Genomic DNA, 22712 nt, shown 5'->3' on the forward strand with positions numbered 1-22712 from the left:
GGTTATGACAGATGTCAGGTAGAAAATATTATTGAGAACCAGGCTAAATATAGAAGGATCAGAGGAAAAGTGAAAAACAAATAAAAGAAGCAATGAGAGAGTATGAAAAGAGACTGGCAGCTAAAGGGAATCCAAAAGTCTTCTATCAATCTATAAACAGTAAAAGGGTGATAAAAGAAGGAGTGGGGTGATTAGGGATCATAAAGGGGATTTAAGCAAGGAGGCAGAGGGCATAGCTGAGCTATTAAATGAATACTTTGCATCAGTCTTTACCAGGCAATGGTGAAAGAGTAGGTCATTCAGACATTAGAAGGGTTTAAAATTTAATAAGGAGGAGGTATTAGATAGGCTGTCTGTACTTAAAGTGGATAAAGCACCAGGACTGGATGAGATACATCCAAGGATATTGAGGGAAGTAAGAGTGGAAATTGCATAGGCACTGGCCATAATTTCTCAGTCTTCCTTAGACACGGGGGTGGTGCCAGAAGACTGGAGAATTGCAAATGTTACACCCTTGTTCAAAAGAGAGGTAAAGATAAGCCCAGCAACTACAGGCCAGTCAGTTTAACTTCGGTGGTGGGAAAACTTCTAGAAAGAATAATTCGGGACAAAATTAATAGTCACTTGGACAAATGTGGATTAATTATAGAAAGCCAGCATGGATTTTTTAAGGGAAAATCATGTTTAACTAACTTGCTGGAGTTTTTTGAAGAGGTAACAGAGAGGGTTGATGAAGGCACTGCTGTTGATGTGGTGTATATGGACTACCAAAACGCTTTTAATACAGTGCCACAGAACAGACTTGTGAGCAAAGTTATAGCTCATGGAACAAACGGTACAGTCGCAACATGGATACGGACTTGGCTGAGTGACAGAAAACAAAAAGTAGTGGTTAATGGATGTTTTTCAGGCTGGAGGAAGGTTTGTAGTGGAGTTCCCCAGGGATCAGTGTTGGAACCCTTGCTTTTCCTGATATATATTAATGATCTAGACCTCTGTGTATGGGGCACAATTTCAAAGTTTGCAGATGATGTGAAACTTGGAAGCATTGTGAACTGTGAGGAAGATAGTGTAGAATTTCAAAAGGACATAGACAAGTTGGTGGAATGGGTGGACAAGTGGCAGATAAAATTCAAAGTGGAGAAATGTGAAGTGATTCATTTTGGTAGGAAGAACATGGAGAGACAATATAGAATAAAATGTACAATTCTAAAGGGGGTTCAGGAGCAGAGGGACCTGGGTGTATATGTGCATAAGTCATTGAAGGTGGCAGGCCAGGTTGAGAGAGCAGTTAATAAAGCATACAGTATCCTGGGCTTTATTAATAGAGGCATAGAGTACAAGAGCAAGAAAGTTATGTTGAACATGTATAAAACACTAGTTCGGCCTCAGCTTGAATATTGCGTCCAGTTCTGGATGCTGCACTTTAGGAAGGACATGAAGGCATTAGAGAGAGAACAGAAGAACATAAGAATATAAGAAATAGGAGCAGGAGTAGGCCATTCGGCCCCTCAAGCCTGTCCCGCCATTCAGTAAGATCATGGCTGATCTGCTCCAGACCTCAACTCCCCGATATTTCAAACATCCATCTACCTCCTCTTTAAATACTTTCAGTGATCTAGCCTCCCCAACTCTCTGGGATAGAGAATTCCAGACATTCACTACCCTCTGAGAGAAGAAATTCCTTCGCATCTCAGTTTTAAATGAATGTCCCCTTATTCTGTAACTATGTCCCCTTGTTCGAGATTCTCCCACTAGTGGAAATATCTACCCTGTCAAGCCCCTTCAGAATCTTGTACATGTCAATAAGATCAATAAGAGTGCAGAAAAGATTCATGAGAATGGTTCCAGGGATTAGGAACTTCAGTTATGAAGTTAGAATGGAGAAGTTCGGACTGTTTTTCGAGGAAAAAGAAGGCTGAAAAGTGATTTGATAGAGGGATTCAAAATCATGAGGGGTCTGCTCAGAGTAGATAGGGAGAAACTGTTCCCGGTCATGAAAGGATTGAGTAATTGGTAAAAGAAGCAAAAGTGACATGAAGAAAAACTTTTTTGCGCAGCAAGTGGTTAGGATCTGGAATGCACTGACTGAGAGCGTGGTGGAGGCAGGTTCAATTGAACCATTCAAAAGGGAATTATCTGTTATCTGAAAGGGAAGAATGTACAGGGTTACAGGGAGAAGGCGGGGGAATGGCATTAAGTGAATTGCTCGTTCAGAGAACTGGTGCAAACACGATGGACTGAATGGCCTCCTTCTGCGCTGTAACAATTCTGTGATTCTGTGAACATCCCAAAGAGTTATTTGAAAGGCTAGATAAAAAAGTCGAATAATAACTCTCCTGAGCGAGTTTGAGGATAATAATCTGCATTTGCTCACTTAAACTTCTCCACAGTTATTAACTGTGAGTTGGCTCCTTGGTTTAGTAATTATTTTCAAGCTCCACCAGGGTAAAGTTCTTAGAGGGATGAGTCTGATGGGCTGATTGGTCCTTTCCCAGTCTTAGTTGTTGCTATGTTTTGATTAGGAACAGAATTGGACATTATTGGACGTGGAGATAATGGAGATAATCAAATATTCCTGTGTTGCAGGGATGCCAGTGGGGGCGGGAAGTTGGTGCTGGAAAGGAGTAACATCGGGAGTAAGTTTTATCAAGTATAGCGAGTCATGGTTGACTAGCTGAGATATGCAGAAGGATGAATATTTTGGGGATTGAATTTGGACATCTGGATGTATCTACATCGAGTTATCCTGAGGTGCTGAGTGAGATGGAGCAGAGTCCAGAATAGTCTACAACAGGGTAGTTTGTGCACTGGATGTAGAGACAGCAGGCTTAGTGTGTCGTCTGGTCATTTCTCATTCCATGTTATTTTCATACAGGTAAACGTTAAGCTGATAAAAGAGTTGGCATTGTCCAGGGAATTTGTCAGACCTCATCGCAGTGTGGTCACTTTCACTCAGAGATGGAATATAGAGACCGAAGAGGAAAGTCCAGCCCCTTGCTACTGGACTTGTGTCAATGTAGACCAATGGACTGGATGAGGTTTCCATGGACAACAAGCCAGTGCTCAGCCACTACAACCAGATCACGATGTTGGTAGGACCATCTGAGTAGAGGGGAAAGCCCTTGGAGGATTTGTGTGGACGGTGGGTGCGGCCTTTCCTGCCCGTGGCCCCGTTATTGGGCCATGGAGACTCCGGCTCCGATGGTCACCCAGCCTGCTGCCAGGCGGCCGCCACTACAGAGCAGCTGGACTTCCTGGTCAGCGTGAAGATCCCGGTGGACCCCACCCTGCCCCTCTAATTAGTGCCTTAATTGATTATTATTGACTACCCACCGCTGCCAATGTTCACCTGCCTCTGGCAAGATTGCTGGGAGGAGGGAACTCATCATGGCGCTGACCCAACACGCTTATCTCTGATCTTGCTCCCGGTCTGTCCTTCAAACCCGCCTCTGTGGAACCCAGAAGATTCCGCCCATAGATTCACAGAAACTTTCAAAGTTTGCCAATGATACCAAACTTGGAGGTGGGGCAGACAGTGAGGATGATAACCAATCAACTGCAACAGGCTAGCAGAATGGGCAGACAAGTAGCAGACAGAGTTTAATACAGAGAACTGTGAGGTGATGCATTTTGGCAGAAGGGATGGGGACAAGCAATATAGAATTAATGGTGCAGTTCTAAAGAGTGTACAGAAACAGTTTTTTTTATTCGTTCATGGAATGTGGGCATCGCTGGCTAGGACAGCATTTATTGCCCAACTCTGTGACCTTGTGGTGCATATGCATCGAGCTTTGAAGGTGATAGGATACATTGGAAGAGTGGTTAGCAAAGCATATGGGATCTTGGGCTTCATAAATAGAGATATTGAGTACAAAAACAGGGAAGCTATGGCGAACCTTTATAAAGTGGGTTAGGCCACAACTGCAGTTCTGGTCACCACAATTTAGGAAAGATGTAAAGGTCCTTGAGAGGATGCAGAGGAGATTTATCAGAAGGTTCCAGGGATGAAGGATTTTATCTACAAGGTTAGGTTGGAGAAGGTGGGGTTGTTCTCCTTGGAGCAAGGAGATTGAGGGGAGATTTGATGGAGGTGTACAAGATTATGACAGGCTTAGATACAGTAGACAAAGAAAAGCTTTGTTCCTATTAGCTGATGGTACAAGGACTAGGGGACACAGATTTAAGGTTTTGGGCAAGGGATGCCGGGGAGATGTGAGGAAGAAGTTTTTTACTCGGCAAATGGTAATGACCTGGAACCTGCCGCCCACGAGGGTGCTGGAAATGGAGACAATGAATGATTTGAAAACGGAATTGGATGAGCATTTGAGTGAAATAAACGTACAGGGCTACGAAGATAGAGTTGGGGAAGGGGTCTAATTGGATTGCTCTGCAGAGAGCCGGCATGGACTTGATGGCTGAATGGTCTCTTTCATGTCTGTGCTGGCTCTTTGAAAGTCCAGTCATGCTTAGTCTTCGTTCATAAGAAAAGCCCTGCTTTTGGCCGTAACCCTGTAAATTCCTCTTTCTCAAATAACTGTCCAACTCCCTTTCAAAATTATTTATGGAATCACCTTCCTTTTCAGATAGAACCTTCCAGATCCAGACAGTTTTCTGAATGAAGAGCTTCTCCTCAACTCCACTCTAGATCTTTTTCCAATGATTTTAAATCTATAACTAGAGCCCTTCCAAATTCAAAGCCTTGAAAAATGTGTCACAGACCGTGAAATCTCGAGTGAAATCTCGAGTGAAATCGCGAGTGAAATTTCAGGTCTTATGTGAAATTGGCCATTTTGAGAACTTTGCACGTTTTATTCATTGACACAAGGCTCACCTTGTTGATTGCTGAGCATGTTGCGAACATCACACGTTTTAGTGATTGACATAGGCTGGACTCACTGATTGGTAGATGAGGGAGGACTTCCAGTGCAGTTTTGGGAGAAGCAGTCTCAAGTATTAGCAGACAAGTGAGAATGCCAGAATGAGCAATTCAAAACTGGCCACAACTGCAGCACATAGAGTGAAAAAATTTTGAAGCCAAATTCTGCTTGCCAATGGAATACTGCTTTGTACAAGCTGCAATGTTTCATTGGATCACACATGGCGGGCAACAGTTCAAAGTCACTTGGAGTCCGAAAGCCATCGCAGCAGAAAGGGAGCATCCAACACCGCACTGCTGGAAAACGATCACACACAAAAAAACAAGCAACGATTTAATCTCTTCTTAAGAAGTCGACAGAGAGCTCAGAAAATTGTCAGTGGAACATGTGGATGCTTTTGCAAATTCGAACATACTATTGGAAAAACTTGATCACCCAAAGCTACAAGAATTCATTCAATGTAATGTGCAAAATGGTGATTGCTTGCCAAGTGCAAATAAACACCAAAACTACCTACCGAAGGTTTTTGCTACACATTGTGAGGAGATGAAGTCTCATATTAACAGATGTGAGTCTTTTGCAATTATTTGTGATGAGTCTGCTGATGAGCAAGACAACTATGTGCTGCACGTTTTGTTTGATTTTATGTCTGGTAAGACCAAAGATGTACAGTCAGGAAAGCTAACAACAGTGCTCGCAGAGTGCATCCACTTAGTAGTTGTTAATTACGCCACAGTTTCTCAGGCGATAACCATTTCAAAATATGATGCAGATTTAAACAAAGTGTCTGCTTTCATTAATGACAATGCAACTTGCATGACAAAATCTTTCAAATCTGTGCTCCAAGGTATAATGCCTAATGCTGTCCATATTACATGTAATGCACATATAATTTCTCATCTGTGAGCTGTGGAAAAGGGAGTTTGGTAAAGTCGACAAACTGATCAGCTACATTAAAAAGATTTTCAAACACAGCCCTAGCTGCAAGCTTCAATACAGGCAATACATTGCAAATGTGGCTGAAATTGGAGAACAAAACATCGCCCTTCCTCCAGAGTCAGTAATTAAACATTGGAATTCTTGGTGTTGGGCAGTACAGTATCATGCAGCTCGCCTGAAATATTACTCAGACTTCATCTCAGAAGAGCTCACACTGACATCGAAAACACAGATTTTAACAGACATTGTAACCCTTCTAAATGATGCTCAGCTTAAACAGGAGGTTCAGTTTGTTGCCAAAAATGCTACACAAATGATGGATTTAATCACTTGGTTGAATCTCGACACATCACAATCCACCAAGCTTACAATAGAATAATGGATATACTGTTCTGGGCTGAAGCACAATCAAACCAACAATACTCTGATGATGCTGAATTAAATGCCTGTGCGCAACAGGTATTTTCTTGTATGGCAAAGAAGCTCAAACAATGTTACTGCTACCGGAAAGAGTGAAGCAGTGAAGAAAAAACAGCTCAGAGGTTTCAACAACCTTCTGCAGCATTCCTGAAAGCTGTGTGTGTCTTTGACCCTGCACAAATGCACCTGTTGATGGTGGATTTAAGCTTGTTTGATGCAATTCCTGACTTGGATAAGAACTGTAGGCTGGAGATTCCTGCTTATAAAAGCATTGCAAACGAAACAGATTGTACTTGGCCTGTGTTGCAGTTTTGGAACTCTGTGGAATACAGAATCCCACACCTTGCAAGGCTGGCATGCGCTGTCTGACAATTCCAATGAACTCTGGATGTGGAGAGGTGTTCACAATGCAGAGACAGGGAATGAAGAAAAAGACAGTTGCAGGTTGCTCCATGCTCATATTCAACCACTGACTTCAGTGAATAAAGAATGTGGCCTGTCTATAGTCTGCTTTTTGCAATCATTTTTGAGTATACAATAAATGCCATTTAAAACCAGAAACCCCTTGTCTTTTTTTTGTTTTAAATAGATCATTTTCATTGTCTGTTGTGACACTGAGAAATTCACAATTTAAATATGTGAAATCGAGGAATTCAGGATTCTTAAAATGCTGTGACCATGAAATTTGTCAAATTTGACCGTGAATTTGGTAGGGCCTCATCTATAATCTCTCGTTACTGATCCACTCACCAAAGGCAATAGTTTTCAGCTCTCTATCAAAACCTTTCATCATTTTGAAAACCTTGATTAGGTTATATCTTAACTTTCTCTGTTCCAAGGAGAACAGTTCTAACTTTTCCAACCTCTCCTCTTAACTGGAGTCCCTCTGTATCCTTTCTAAGGCCTTTACATCTTCCCTGAAATGTGCTGTCTGGATTGTCCATGATACTCCAGCTGAGCCCTAACCAGTGATTTATAAAGTTCTTTGCTATAATATTCAGTTACGCTTTACCCATTCATCATGTTATCTTTGCTCTGTCTACATTGTGTGGAGTTGAGAGAAGAAGGAGTGCTCCTACAGAGCAGTGCTGGCCACTGCTCTCTCCCTCACCTCCCGCCACCCTCCCTCCGCTCCCTCTCCTAATTGCCTCCCTGACTCTTTGAATTGTTGCCTCCCTCCATCTCCTGATCACTGCCCTATTCTCCTTTCCTCCCCTCCCTCCCAATCGCTTCTCCCTCACTTTGGAGGTCTACCTGAGGGCCGCAGCGGTAGTCTGCAGCTGATGTAAATGAGGCCTGAGGCACAATATTGGGCGGGTTCAGGCCTATCTGTTTAGGTGCATAAAATGTCCGTTGCTCCCAGTTCTAGGCCTAGGTGTCTGGGGAGGATTTTCCCCCATCCCCTCTCCCTCCCAGGGCAGTGTCAATCAAGTGTCAGTTGTGAATGTTAGAGCAACATTTCTGTAAGGCTGGGAATGTTCAGCTGCCCATGGTCTGGTGATGCTGCCAGGAGACCAGGAACAGTGAAGTAAAATGCCATGAAAGGAATGGAGTTTCAGTTTTATTACATGAATTTCTCCAGAAAAGAGAAGGCTGATGGGCGACCTGAAAGAGACCTTTAAAATTATGGAAGGGTTTGATCTGGTAGACGTAGAGAAGATTTTTCCAGTTGTGAGCAGAGCAAAACTCGGAGTCATAAATGGAAGATAGTCACTAATAAATCCAATAAGGAATTCAGGAGAGGCTTCTTCACCCAGAGAGAGTTGAGAATGTGGAACTCGCTACCACATCGATGCATTTAAGGGGAATCTAAATAAACAACATGAGAGAGAAATGATTAGAAAGCTATGCTGATAGGGTGAGATGAAGTAGGGTGGAAGGTGCATAAACACTAGCATGGACCTGTTGGGCCGAATGGCCTGTTTCTGTTCTGTACATTTCATGCAATGTAATTCAATTTAACAAACACACATCTTGGCCTTCCAGAACAGTATAAGCTACAACATCAAGCAAATTCATCCAAAGTTGTATCTTTTTTGCTCATACGTAATTCACCGAATGATACACATGGGTCCATGAAATTGTGATCCCAAGACAGAAGTTATCTGTATGAATTGCAGAATAGAGTGCTGCTGTCCTGACACGTTTAATTTAATTCTGACATGTTACTGATAGCTTTAACAGTAGTATTGCAGTTTGACGGCTCCTGTCGAGGGTGCACACGCACTCCAACATGTAAACACACAAACATAAGCTTAGAAACATGTCGGGAAACATGCTCAGAGATGTAAATAAATATACACACATGCTCATTCATATGATGCAAATCCCTTTCAATCATTTTAACTTTAAAACAAAAATTCTTACACCCCCATCTCTCCTCCTGATTACCCTATTCCCAATTACAGCCTTCACAATCGCCCCCTTCCTGATCCCATTGCCCCTCATCCTGATTTGATTGCATCTTCTTTCTCAAGCCTCTGAGTCAGGAGGTTGTGTTTCAAGTCCCACACCAGGACTTGAACACAAATATTAAGGCTGACACTCCAGTGCAGTGCTGAGGCTTGACAGGGTAGATGCTGTCAAAATTTTACCCCTGGCTGGGGAATCTAGAACACAGGGTCACAGTCTCAGAATAAGGAAGTTAGCCATTTTGGACTGAGATGAAGAGAAATTTCTTCATTCAGAGGGTTGTGAATCTTTGGAATTCTCTACCCCAGGGAGCTGTGGATGTTCAGTCGTTGAGTATATCTAAGACAGAGATCGATAGATTTTTGGGTACAAAGGGAATTAAAGGGTATAGGGATAGTGTGGCAACGTGGAGTTGAGGTGGAAGATCAGCCATGATCTTAGTGAATAGAGTAGCAGGCTCAAACGGCCAAGTGACCTACTTTAGCTGCTTTGGTTTATGTTCATGTTATTATGAGGGAGTGCTGCACTGTCAGAGGAGACATCTTTTAGCTGAGATGTTAAACTGAGGCCCTGTCTGCCCTCTCAGGTGGATGTAAATGATCCTGTGGCACTACTTTGAAGAAGAGCAGGGAAGGTAATGGCTGTGTCCTGGCTAATATTTATCCCTCAACCAACATCACGAAAACAGATTGTTTGGCCTGTGTCACATTGCAGTTTGTGGGAGCTTGCTGTGCGCAAATGGTTTATCGCGTTTCTTACATTACAACAGTGACGACACTTCAAAAGTACTTCATTGACACTTTGGGACATCCTAAGGTTGTGAAAGGCACGATATAAATGCAAGTCTTCCTTTCTGCCCGATGCAGTCCCCTCCTGATCAGACTGACCTCCGTTCCCGATCTGATCGCACCCCTCGATCCATTTGCCTTCCCTTCCAGATCCGATCGTCCACCCCGCCCAATCCAATTGCTCCCCCTTCCCAATCTGATCCCCCCCTTCCCGATCTGATTGCACCCCTTCCCAATGCAATTGAGCTTCTTCCAGGTCCGATCAACCCCTTTTTCCCGAGGTGATCACACCCCACCTTTCAATTGCCATCTTTTCCCATCTGATTAATGCCCCCCCCACCTTATTCGATCCGATCGCCCCCACATTCCTGACCCGATCGCACCCCTCCTTCCTCATTTACATTTTTTTTGCGTGATGTTGGTTGAAGGATAAATATTGGCCAGGACAACGCGGAGAGGTCCCCTGCTCTTTTTTGAAATAGTGCCATGGAATCTTTTCCATCCACCTGAGATGGAAGACGGGGCCTCAGTTTAACATCTCATCTAAGAGACAGCACCTTTGGCAGTGCCGCACTCCCTCAGTACTGCACTGGGGGTGTCAGTCTGGATTATTTGATCACATCTCTAGAGTGGGACTGGAATCCCACAAGCTTCAGACTCAGAAGCAAAAGTACTACTGACTCAGTCACCAGAGAGCCCCCATCTTGAGACAGTCTGACCCAACTTGGCGGAATAAATTCCGTCAATTCAACTCCTCAATTGTACTGCACATTTTTTTTGGTCAAACTTGACGCTGCGACTCTTGCCAGCATCACTGATAAGGTATTATAACTGACCTGCAAGAAAAGGGGACCATAGTAGTAAAATAATGAAATGATTATGAAGCTTCGGACAAAGGCACCGATGCATGAGATTTGTTTCAGTTTGATAAGCCTTTCATTCCTCCGCTGTAGTTGAAGTGAAAATTAAAAGGAAAGCCGTGACGCAATTTGAATGTATCTGCCATAGGACATTACCATATTATGCGATCCTGTGACATTAGAAAAGGTCATTTCACTTATCACCACTTTGTACAGCACAGTACTGCATCTTGTCATCGAGTGGATTGGGGGAAACTCTCCTGAGTTTCACTCTGTGCCCTTTGCTTGACATTTTTGGGAGATTGATGAAAAATGTACAAACTGCGAAACTCCTGGAAAATACAAACAGTTGCATCTCATTATCTACACAACGGAGATCTCGGTTTCAATGTGAGCAACAAATACCTAAAAAAGAAGAAAAACCCCACTAAATACTTTCCAGAGCAGGTTCACAGCACAAGTCAATATTCAAAGTGTTGTGTTACGAAGAGTACACTGTTTATTCTAATTCCACTTCTCCACAGGTCACAACATATATTTAAATTTTCCCACTCACTGATACGGTCAATCATATACTCTATTCTTATCCTAGAATAAAACACACTGACCAGTTTCTTTAATGAACACCAAAATTATAAGTTTACACGCACACACGCACGCACACACACCAGTTAGTCGGAAAAATAAAAGGGATTTTTGTTCAGAACTCTGTTACAGACAAAAAAAACACCTGGGCTGTATACTTGCTCATTCTTGAAGAAAACAGCAGATGAGATATGCTGTGTTCCAAAACTGGCATACAGTCTGGCCTCCGAGTACACATAGACGGGTCACTGGGATCTTTTAGAACAGTTGTTTTCAATATTGAGAATTAATTTAGCAGGCTTTTCTTCAAAGGCAGGAGACAAGATGAGTTGACACAGTGGACTTCTCAGGGTCTTTTAGAGAGGTGCTGGAAAGCTGAGCTGGGTTGTGGTCTTCTCTCCTTCCTTGGGAATTCTCTCCTTCTGTAGGCTTTTAAAGAGATGGAACAGGCTGCGCTGAGCTGGGGTTATGTCCTGTCAAGGTGCGTGCGACTGACACTTCTCTGCGCACATCTTTCCCCAGTTGCCAGGGTTTCTGTTCTATTTTTAACTTGAGTCATGTGACAACCAGTAAACATTGTTGCCAAAGCAGTTCTTTCAGTGTTGTCTTGATGACCCTCTTGTAGCACCGGCACATCATCAAGGTAATCATGCAATTAGGAACACTGGCCATCACTTGGTTTACTTGTCTCTGAAAAGTTGCTGGGGCATTTTTTTAGCCCGAATGGCATCACTTGGCATTGGAAAAGACCTTCTGGTGTGACAAAGGCTGATATTTCTTTAGCTTGGAGTGTTAAAGGAACTTGCAGTATCCCTTTAACAAATCTATTTTTGTAAGAAGCATGACACTGCCCATTCTGTCAATGCAGTCTTCCAAGGAGAGTAGGAGTAGAGTTGGGTAGGAGTTTGCCTTTGTTACTGCATTAACTTTTCTGTAGTCTCTACAGAGCCTAGTTGAACCATCAGGTTTAGGTACTAATGCTACTGGCGAACACCAGCTGCTTTGACTGGGTTGTATTAGGTGGTTTTCCAACATGTATTGGATTTTTGCTTTTACCTGGGCCTGTTTCTCTGGACTTAAGTGATAAAGATGCTGTTTTATAGGAAAGGATTTCTCTACGTCCATATCATGTGTGACTAAGGTTGTACATCCTGGCTTGTCCCTACACACTCTTTTAAATGCTGTGAGTAGCCTTGTTAGCTCTTCTCATTGGTCTACATCTAAATACGAAATCATAGTGTCCAATCTCCCTAGCAATTCAGTATTAGCTAACCGGATAGTAGGAGGTTCAATTTGAGATGTGTCTAGGCCTCCTTCTGCCTCATTCTCACTATCCCTCTCATCCTTCACTGTCCCTACTACATGAGATGCCTGTTCTTGCTTATCCTCCTCCCGGCAATGATATTGTTTCAACATATTGATAGGACACAGCCGATTCTATTTCCGGCAATCTAGGGTGTCAATCAAACAATTTACTTTACCAATTCTCTTGACAGCTTTATATGGACCACTGAACCGTGCTTTCAGTGGTTCACCCTGTAAAGGCAGTAATACTAACACCTCATCCCCTGGTTGAAACCTTCATGTCTCAGCATTCTTGTCTGCCCATTTCTTCATGGTTGTTTGGGAAACTTTAAGGTCTTGTTGAGCCACTTTGCAGGCTCACGTTAACCCGTTCCTGGAACACGGATGCATAATCTAGCACAGAAGATTCATCCCATTCTTCTAAAAACCTTTCTGTAATTAGTTTCAAAGGACTTCTTATTTCAAATCTGTAAACCAATTAAAAAGGACTAAAACCGGTAGACTCATTAGGTGAATCCTGAGTGGCAAACAAAAGAAATTCTAACCCTTTATCCCAATGATGGCGATATTCATGACAGTATGCCCTGATCATTGTTTTGAGGGTCTGATGGTACCGTTCTAAAGATCCTTGTGTCTGTGGGTGGTGTGCTGAAGACTTTAATGTGTTAGACCCAAATTACCCATAACTTCCTGAAAAATTTTAGACATAGAATTGGAACCTTGATCCGACTGAATCTCAATCAGTAATGCATATCTAGTGAAGAACTGGGTTAACTTCTCTACTGCTACCTTAGCAGAAATTGTTCTCAAGGGAATGGCCTCTGGGAACCGAGTAGCCATATCCATCAAGGAGTAGAAACAAGGCAAGAGAGAAAGGTATTAATATGGGAAATGATAAACAGACTGTGACAGGAAGGGACAGAGTGTACAAATCTAAGATTAAATCAACAGATAAGGCTAGAGGTTCCAAAAATAACAAAAGGACATAACTAAAGGCTCTGTATCTGAATGCACATCAAATTCGAAACAAAACAAATGAACTGAGAGCGCGGATAGAAATAAATAAGTACTATCTGATAGCCAATACAGAGACATGGCTGCAGGACGACATAGATTGGGACTTGAATATTGAGGGGTACATGGCATTTAGGAAGGACAGGAAGCTAGGAAAAGGTGGAGGGGTAGCTCTGTTAATTAATGATGGTATTAGCGCAATAGAGAGGGATGACCTAAGTTCAGGAGACCAGAATACAGAAGCAGTTTGGGTAGAGATGGGAAATCATAAAGGCAAGAAGTCACTTGTGGGAGTGGTGTACAGGCCATCTAACATTAACAATACTGTAGGACTGGGTATAAAGGAAGAAATAATGGCAGCTTGTCAGAAAGGTACAGCGACAATTATGGGGGATTTTAATGTACATATAGACTGGAAAAATCAGATAGGCAGAGGTAGCCTAGATGAGGAGTACATAGAATGTTTTTGGGATAATTTCTTGGAACAATATGTTCTGGAGCCAACCAAAGAGCAGGCTTTACCAGACCTGGTATTGTGCAACGAGATTGGATTAATTAATGACCTCATAGTTAAGACACCCCAAGGTAGCAGCGATCATAATATGATTGAATTTTACATTCAGTTTGAGGGAGAGAAGAGTGGGTCCAAGTATTTTAAACTTTAAATAAGGGCAATTCTGATGGCATGAAAGCAGAGCCAGCTAATGTGAACTAGCAAATCAGGTTAAGGGATAGGTTAATAGAGATACAGTGGCAGATATTAAAGGGGATATTTCAGAATACACAGAATAGATACATTTCAACGAGAAATAAAAATTCCAAGGGTGGGAGCCACCATCTATGGTTAACTAAAACAGTGAAAGATAGTATCAAACTTAAAGAAAAAGCCTATATTTGCACAAAGATGGGAGACAGGTCAGAAGATTGGACAGAATATAAAGAACAGCAAAGAATGACTAAAAGATTGATTAGGAAGGTAAAATTAGAGTACAAAAGAAATCTAGCAAGAAATATAAAGACAGATAGTAAGAGTTTTTATAGATATTTAAAAAGGAAAAGGGTTAACAAAGTGAGCGTTGGTTCTATAGAAAGTGAGTCTGGGGAATTAATAATGGATAATAAGGAGACGGCAAATGATTTGAACAGATATTTTACATCGGTCTTCACTATTGAGGATACAAGTAACATCCCGATATAAGCTGCGAATCAGGAAATGGAAGGGAGGGAGGAACTCAAGAAAATTACAATCACCAGGGAAGTGGTACTGAACAAATTGTTGGAGCTGCAGGCTGACAAGTCCTCGGGTCCTGATAGACTTCATCCTAGAGTGTTAAAAGAAGTGGCTAGTGAGATAGTTGATGCGTTAGTTTTAATTTTCCAAAATTCCCTAGATTCCGGGAAGGTTCCGTTAGATTGGAAAATAGTGAATGCAACTCCTTTATTCAAAAAGGGAGGGAGACAGAAAGCAGAAAATTACAGGCCAGTTAGCTTAACATCTGTCTTAGAAAAAATGTTCAAAACTATTGTTAAAGACTGCATAGCAGGGCATTTAGAAAAATTCAAGGGAATCAGGCAGAGTCAACTAAAGGCCAGCTCAGGTCTGCAAATGAAACCTGACCCGAGCCCAACAGAACCACATCCGACCCGAGCCCGACCCCTTTCATTTTTTCCAGCACCCGACCCGACCCGACCACCGGTTCAGTTAACCTAGCTTCCATTTTTCACTTTATAAGCTTGTGCAGATAAGCAACAAAAACTGTAACTAGACATGAAAGGTTATTTATTTTATTTATAGATACAGCACTGAAACAGGCCCTTCAGCCCACTGAGTCTGTGCCAACCAACAACCACCCATTTATACTAACCCTGCAGTAATCCCATATTCCCTACCACCTACCTACACTAGGGGCAATTTACAATAGCCAATTTACCTATCAACCTGCAAGTCTTTGGCTGTGAGAGGAAACCGGAGCACCCGGCGGAAACCCACACAGTCATAGGGAGAACTTGCAAACTCCACACAGGCAGTACCTAGAATCGAACCCGGGTCCCTGGAGCTGTGAGGCTGCGGTGCTAACCACTGCACCACTGTGCCGCCCATCATTACATTAATATTGGAGCCATGTACCAGAAGTGGTGATAGAGTGTGTCCAACTTGGCCCGACCCGACTTGAGCCCGAATGCCAGACCCGGAAGAGTGACTCAACCTGACCCGAACCCGACTCATGTCATCGGGTCCTGTCGGGTTTGGGTCGGGTAGCCATGCACTAGAGTCAACATGGTTTTGTGAAAGGGAATCATGTTTAACCAATTTATTGCAGTTCTTTGAGGGAGTTACATGTGCTGTGGATAAAGGGGAACCAGTGGATGTATTGTACTTAGATTTCCAGAAGGCATTTGATAAGGTGCCACAGCAAAGGTTATTGCAGAAAATAAAAGCTCTTAGTGTATGGGATAACATATTGGCATGGATAGAGGATTGGCTAGCTAACAGGAAACAGAAAGTAGGCATAAATAGGTAATTTTCTGGTAGGAAAGATGTAACGAGTGGTGTGCCACAGGGATCTGTGCTGGGGCCTCAACTTTTTATAATTTATATAAATGACTTGGATGAAGGGACCGAAGGTATGGTTGCTAAATTTGCTGATGACACAAAGATATGTAGGAAAGTAACTTGTGACAAGGATACAAGGGGGCTACAAAGGCATATAGATAGTTTAAGTGATTGGGCAAAGACCTGGCAAATGGAGTATAATGTGGGAAAGTGGGAAATTGTCCACTTCGGCAGGAAGAATAAAAAAGAAGCACGTTATCTAAATGGTGAGAGATTGCAGAGCTCTGAGATGCAAAGGGATCTGGGTGTCCTAGTGCATGAATCACAAAAGGTTAGTATGCAGGTACAGCATGCAATTAGGAATGCTGATAGAATGTTATCATTTATTGTGAGGGGAATTAAATATAAAAGTAGGGAGGTTATGCTTCAGCTATACAGGGCATTGGTGAGACCACATCTGGAGTACTGTGTACAGTATTGGTCTCCTTATTCAAAGAAGAATGTAAATGTGTTGGAGGCAGTACAGAGAAGGTTTAATAGACTAATACCTGGAATGGGCGGGCTGTCTTATGAGGAAAGATTGGACTGGCTAGGCTTGTATCCACTGGAATTTAGAAGAGTAAGAGGCGACTTGATTGAAACATATAAGATTCTGAGGGGTCTTGACAGGGTGGATGTGGAAAGGATGTTTTCCCTTGTGGGAGAATCTAGAACTAGGGGTCACTGTTTAAAAATAAGGGGTCACCCATTTAAGACAGAGATGAGGAGAAATATTTTCTCTCAGAGGGTCGTGAGTCTTTGGAATTCTCTTCCTTAAAAGACGGTGGAAGTAGAGTCTTTGAATATTTTTAAGGTGGAGGTAGATAGATTCTTGATAAGCAAGAGGGTGGAAGGTTATCGGGGGCAGGTGGAAATGTGGAGTAATCAGTTCAGCCATGAACTTATTGAATGGCGGAGCATGCTCGAGGGGCCGAGTGGCCTACTCCTGCTCCTAATTCGTATGCTCGTATGATAGTGAGTATATATTGGTGTCGTGCTTTTGTTTTCAGTAAGGGTCCTGCACAGTCTACGAACACCCTACTAAATGGTTGTCCAAAAACTGGTATGTGAATTAGAGGTTCCAGTTTTATGGCAAGTTGCGGTTTTCCCACAATCTGCACATATGGTACATTTTACAAAACTGCACCACGTCTCTGGAAAGACCTGGTCAGTAAAAATGTCGACTTTACATGATTTGGTCTTCCGGATCCCCACATGTCCTGCTATAGGAATTTCATGGGCTATCCTTAATAGTTCCTGGTCATACTTTGGCAGTGTGACTATCAGATGAATTACCATACATTCTTCATCCACAGGTCTGTGAGAAGGTCTCCACTTCCTCATCAGAATCTCATTTTTAATATCATAGCCTTCTGGAACTGCTTTTGCCTCAGCTTCTGTTCGAGCTTATTGTGCCACTTTATTTAACTCAGAGCCATGATCAGAGAAGACTCATTAAACATTTCCTTCAGATTATCCAAATCCCCAAAGTAAGTTTCAGATATTCGGCTGTCTGACTGTGGTGCCAATTTTACCTCCGGCACTGGAACTTGTTTAGCCATTGCTCGGGTTACTACACATGGAGGCAAAATTCCTGGAACCTTTTCCTGTAACTGTTCTGTCTCTTTAACTTCACTTGGTTTTTCCATGACCACTGGAGAAGCTATTACTTTTGCTCCTGCCAAATCATTCCCCAGGAGTAGGTCAACTCCGTCTACTGGCAAACTATGGACAACTCCTACAGTTACCTTTCCAGACATTAGGTCACACTCTAGATGCACCCGATACAAAGGTACGGGTATATACTCCCCGCCGATACCATTCATTAAAACTTTGGCATTCAGAGTGCTCTCTGATGGAAATATTATGCCCTTCCCCAGCAAAAGAGTTTGGGTGGCTCCTGTATCCCTAAGTATAACTGTAGGTTTGTCTGCCTCACTTGAGGGATAAGAAATTACTTTTCCTTTCAAAACGAATTCCCTGTAACTCTCAGCAATCTTATTCACAACCCCTACACTCACAGTAGTTTTTTTACTTGGCCTTACATCTGCAGTTAGAACTACAGCCTGATCTGCTGTGCTTTCGGTCAGGGCCCCTTTCTCTACATTGGCTTTGTGTACCCCAGTAAGTCCCATGGGTTTACCCCGCAACTTCTAGCATTCTGCACGAAGGTGTCACACCTTGTGACAATGATAACACTTAGGCTTGCGGACCTCACTTCCACCCTCAGCGTCTTCCTTTCTGGTCTGAAGAGGAGATCCCAGGGCATTCCCAGCTGTCCCTTCTTGTCCTTGGCTACTTGCCTTCCTTTCACCCTCCCACCCTTCTATCCATCTTGGGTTTGTGGGGTTAAAGGTGTGCAAAGGAATCCTGACCCCAGTCCGAATGCCGGAGCCAGAAGCTCGACATGACCCGGCCCGAACATGTTGTCGGATCCTGTTGGGGTTGGGTTGGGTAGCAGGCCTTTACATGGGTAAAGGCCTGCTACCCGACCCAACCCCGACGGGTCCTGACGACATGTGTCAGGATCGGGCCTGGTCGGGTCGGACCTCCTGGTCCGGCATTCGGGCTTGGTCGGGTTTCCTTTGTACACCTTTATGTGGTGACAGACAAAAGGTTTGGGCTTATACACAATCTCATAATCATCAGCAATTTCCGCTGCTTGTCTGGCCTTTGTAACCTTCTGGTTCTCTACATGGGTTCTTAACTAACGGAGGGAGTGAATTTTTGAATTCTTCCAGGAGAATTAGTTTCATAAGGTTCTCATATGTGGCTTCCATCTTTAGTGCCTGTATCCAACAATCAAAATTAATTTGCTTGACCCTCTCAAATTCTATACTTCTGCCCAGACAGTCTCCAGAGGTTCCAAAATTCCTGGCTATACGCTTCAGGGACTAACTCATACACAGCGAGAATAGCCTTTTTTGTCATCTCATAATGTGTCGAAGCTTCTTCAGAAAGCATGGCATAAACTTCATGAGCTCTGCCCATCAACCTGCTTTGCATAAGCAGTGTCCAGCTTTCCTTTGCCCACTTCATCTGTTCGGCTATCTTTTCAAAAGAAATGAAAAATGCCTCTACCTCCCTTTCCTCAAACTTAGGGAGAGCCTGTATAAATTTAAATAGCTCTCCACTGGGTCCTTGGCTGGAGCCAAATCTTTCCCCACCAGTATTTTCACTGGAGTCAAGACCACTCTTTTGTCTTAGTTCCATCTTTTTAAATTCAAATTCCTTTTCTTTCTCTTTCACTTTCCTTTTCCTCAATTTCAAGCTTTTTCATTGTCAATTCTTTTTCAAGCTCACATTTTTTCAATTGATTTTCCTGCTCAGTTTTTTCATCTGTAACTGAATTTTAGCTAATTCAACTGCACTACCCTTTGGTTTGCCTTCTTCTTCTTCCAATTTCACATGGTGTGCTATTATTTCAATTATGTCTGCTTTCTTAGCTCCTGGCTTTAACTCTAACACCAATAGTTTGCCAAATCCTTTAGTTTAACCTTGGTTAAATGTCTCAAATCACTCAGGGATACATCCTCCTTCCCCAGAAAGGTCGCAGCAACAGTTCAAGGCAAACTATGGACAATTCCTATTGTTACCGTTCTAGACATTAGGTCACACTCCAGGTGCCTGATACAAAGGTACAGGTATATACTCTCCGCCAATACCATTCACTAAAACTTTAGGATTCAATGTGCTCTATGGTGGGGGAAATGTTATGCCTTTCCCCGGCAAAGGAGTTTGTCTTTTTTTATTTATGGGATGTGGGTGTCGCTGGCCAGACCAGCATTTATTGCTGATCCCTAATTGCCCTGGAACTGAATGGCTTACTAGGGCATTTCAGAGGGCATTTTATGAGTCAACCACATTGATGTGGATCTGGAGTCACATGTAGGCCAGACCAGATGAGGACAACAGATTTCCTTCCCAAAAGGATATGAGTGAACCAGATGCGTTTTTATAACAATCGACAATGGTTTCGTGGTCACCATTAGACTAGCTTTTTAATTCCAGAATAATTGAATTCAAATTTCACCATCTGCCGTGGTGGGATTCAAACTCATGTCCCCAGAGCACTAGCCTGGGCCTCTGGATTACTAGTCCAGTGACATTACCACTACGTTACTGCCTCCCCACTGGCTCATGTATCGATAAGTATAACTACAGGTTTACCTGTCTCACTTGAGGAATAAGAAGTTACTTTTCCTTTCGACAAGAATTCTCTATAACTCTCAGGGATCTTATTCACAACACCTGCACTCACATTGATTTTTGCATTTGGTCTTATAGCTGCAGTCAGAGCTATAGCCCCCTTTCTCTACATTGGCATTGTACACCCCAATAAGTCCCATGGGTTTACCCCGCAACTTCCAGCATTCTGCACAAAGATGTCCCACCTTGTGACAATGATATCACTTAGGCTTGCGGACCTCACTTCCACCCTCATCGTATTCCTTTCTGGTCTGAGGAGGAGATCCTGGGGCATTCCCAGCTGTCCCTTCTTGTCCCCGGCTACTTGCCTTCCTTTCACCCTCCCACCTTCTATCCATATCGGGTTTGTGGGAGTGATGGTCAAAGTGTCTTGGCTTATACATAATCATCAGTAATTTCCGCTGCTTGTCTCGACATTGAAATGTTTTGTTTCTCTACATGGGTTCTTACTAACCGATGGAGTGAATTTTTAAATTCTTCCAGGAGTTTGCTTTACCCTCTCAAGTTCTATATAGTCTGCTCAGACAACGTCTGGAAGTTCCGGTATTTCTGTCGGTAAGCTTAGGGACTAACTCATAATCAGCAAGAATAGCCTTTTTGCCATCTAATAATCTGCAGAGCATGGCATAAACTTCATGAGCTCTGCCCATCAACCTGCTTTGCATAAGCAGTGTCCAGCTTTCCTCTGGCCATTTCATTTGTTTGGCTATCATTTCAAAAGAAATGAAAAATGCCTCTATGTCCCTTTCCTCAAACTTAGGGAGGGCTTCTACAAATTTAAACAGCTTTCCACTGGATTCTGGTCTGGAGTCAGATCTTTCCTCAACAGAACTTTCACTGGAGTCAAGAGCACCCCTTTGTCTTAGTTCCATCTTTTTAACTTCAAATTCCCTTCCTTCCCTTTCTCTTTGAAATGCTTTCTCTTTTTCCCTTGCCTCTTTTTCAAATTCAAGTTCTTCGTTGTCAATTCTCTTTCAAGTTCCCATTTTTTCAATTCTTTTTCCTGCTCAAGCTGCTTCATCTGTAACTGAATTTGAGCTAATTCATCTGCACTACCCTCTGGTTTACTTTCTTCTACCAATTGTAAATGGCGTGCTATTACTTCTATTACATCTGCTTTCTTAACTCCTGTTTTTAAACTCTAAACTCAATTTTGCTGCCAATGCTATTAGCTTAACCTTGGTTAAGTTCCTCAAATCACTCAGGGATACATCCTCCCTCCCTAGAAAAGTCACAGAAACTGTTAAAGACATTCTGGTGGTGTAGAGTACTACACAAGAAACCTGGTTCATTTAATTTTTCCTTTTTCAATTATTATTACCCCACTTACAATTGTATGTAATCGGCGTTGGGTTTATCCCGGACAAACCCCCAGTTATATGTTACAACTGAGGCAGAAGGAGTGCACTGTTTATTCTAGTTCCACTTCTCCACAGGTCACAACATATATTTATATTTTCCCACTTACTGATACGGTCAATCATATACTCTGTTTTCCCGGAATAAAGCACAATAACCAGGTTTCTTTAATGAGCAAAAAAATGATCAGTTTATTATAAAACAAGTCTTAACCAGTAATGAAGTAAAGCATTAACACACAGATTGAAATTTTAAATTTCCCTTTTCACCTTAGCCCCTCATATGCACACACAGACACACACACATACAGACACACACATACAGACACACACAGACACAGACACACACACACACACACAGACAGACACACGCACGCGCACACACACACACACACAGACACAGACACACACACAGATTACCCAGGAAAATAAAAGGATTTTTGTCCAGAGCTCTTTTACAGACAAAAAAGACATTTGGGCTGAATACTTGCTCATTATTGAAGAAACAGCAGATGAGATATGTTGTGTTCCAAAACTCACATACAGTCTGGCCTCCTAGTACACATAGATGGGTTGCTGTGATCTTTTAGAACAGTTGCTTTCAGGCAGTATTGAGAATTAATTTAGCAGGCTTTTCTTCAAAGACAGGAGATGAGATGAGTTGACACTGTTGTCTTCTCAGGGTCTTTTAGAAAGGTGCTGGAAAGCTGAGCTGGGTTGTGGTCTTCTCTCCTTCCTTGGGAATTCTCTTCTCTCCTTGGAAGTTCTTTAGTTTTTAGTTTTAGTTTTAGAGATACAGCACTGAAACAGGCCCTTCGGCCCATCGGGTCTGTGCCGACCATCGACCACCCATTTATACTAATCCTACACTAATCCCATATTCCTACCACATCCCCACCTGTCCCTATATTTCCCTACCACCTACCTACATTGGGGCAATTTATAATGGCCAATTTACCTACCAACCCTCAAGTCGTTTGGCAGGAAACCGGAGCACCGGGAGAAAACCCACACAGACACAGGGAGAACTTGCAAACTCCGCACAGGCAGTACCCAGAATTGAACCCGGGTCCCTGGAGCTGTGAGGCTGCGGTGCTAACCACTGCGCCACTGTGCCGCCCCTGCGTCTTTATTTCTTCTCTTCTTCCTCTTGGAAGTTCTCTTCTCCAACAATTCGAAAGAGCAACCAGAAACAGAAAGTCCACCTTCTGACCTGTCACTTCTCTGCACACATCTTCCGCAATTACCAGGGTTGCTGTTCTATTTTTTTTTACCTTGAGTCATGAGACGATCAGTAACTGTTATTGTCAAACCAGTCCTCTTGATGACCCTCTTGGAAAAAAACTGGT

This window comes from Heterodontus francisci, chromosome 2 (assembly GCF_036365525.1).
Source record: "Heterodontus francisci isolate sHetFra1 chromosome 2, sHetFra1.hap1, whole genome shotgun sequence".
NCBI lineage: Eukaryota > Metazoa > Chordata > Chondrichthyes > Heterodontiformes > Heterodontidae > Heterodontus > Heterodontus francisci.